Source organism: Chrysochloris asiatica, unplaced genomic scaffold (genome assembly GCF_000296735.1).
Source record: "Chrysochloris asiatica unplaced genomic scaffold, ChrAsi1.0 scaffold00323, whole genome shotgun sequence".
Classification (NCBI taxonomy): Eukaryota; Metazoa; Chordata; class Mammalia; order Afrosoricida; family Chrysochloridae; genus Chrysochloris; species Chrysochloris asiatica.
The window spans coordinates 456,275-457,787 of NW_006408841.1; positions in this window are offsets into that span (position 1 = coordinate 456,275).

The following is a 1,513-nucleotide window of genomic DNA, read 5'->3' on the forward strand; positions in this document are numbered from 1 at the left end:
CGATACATCTTGATTGCATGTTTGATCAATTTCTAACTGAAGAAGTTGGTAGAATTCTTCAATTTCATCATCACTGACTTTAGTGGTTGTTGCATGAATTTGAATAATAGTGATATTAACTGTTCTTCCTTGTTGCTTTTATTGTTAAGAGCTGACAAGTCAGTTCTGACTCATAGCAACCCTACATAAAGTTTCAGAAGAGCATCTCGTGGGTTTTAATCACTGAGCTTGTGGTTAGCAGTCAAGTGCTTATCCTACAGCACCACACTATGAGTCCAGTTGATAGATCTTGAAATGTTATTTTTGACTTCGAATACAATGCAGTCCATCTTAAATATGTTGTTCCTGGCATAGTAAGCCATATTATTGTTTGGTTCAAAATGGCCAATGCCAGTCCATTTCATCTCACTAATGCCTAGGATATTGATCGGTATGGATTCCATTTGATTTCTGACAACTTCAAATTTTCCTAGATTCATACTTTGTACATTCCATGTTCTAATTATTAACGGATGTTTGCAGCTGTTTCTTCATTTTGAGTTGTGCCTCATCAGCCAGTGAAGGTCCTGAAAGCTTTATTTCATTCATATCATTATGGTCCATTCTGCTGTGAGGAGGCAGCTCTTCCCTAATTGTTTTTTGAGTGCCTTTCAACCTGAGGTGCTCACATTTCAGCACTATATCTGACAATATTCTGCTGCTTTTCATAATGCCTTTCATTTTCCAGTACTATGTCTAGAAGTGTTCCAATGCTATTCATAAGGTTTTCATGGCTAAATATTCAGAAGTAGTCTGTCTCTTCTTCCTAGTCTGTCTTAGTCTGGAAGCTCTGTTGAAATCTGTCCACCAGGTTTTTAAAACACCAGTGACATAGCTTCTAGCACCACAACAACACACAATCCACTGCAGTATGACAAACTGGCAGATGTGTGATGGAGAAAGACACATATATTTCCCAAAATGTTAATTTTCTTAAAAGACAGAGGAGTTTATATTTGGTGAAATCAAATATATCCAACTTTTTTCTCTCTTATAATCACCCCTGCTAAGAAACGCTTACCTCAGGGTTGTGAAGATTTTCTCCTATCTTTACTTCTGTAAGTTTTATAATTTCCATTTAAATTTTTTAAGATCTCTTTTTGAAACAGCTATGTTGAGATTTAATTGACATCAAATAAATCACACAAAATTAAGATATATGATCTGTTAATTATAGAACCATAGTGGCTATGTAGGATAACCACTGGCCAACAGTTAGAGCCAACCTGCTATTCCATGGAAGAAAGATGAGGCATTTTGCTCCCACAAAGATTTACAGGCTTGGAAACTCTGTAAAGGGTCATGATGAGTTGGAACTAACAAACGGCACTTAACAACAACAACATGAGAACATTGTCAAAACAGTGAACATATCCATCACCCTAAAGTTTTTTATGCCTCTTCATAGTTTTTCTCTTTCAACCCTCCCTGCATCCCACCTGCTCAGATAACCACTCATCTTCCTTTTATCATT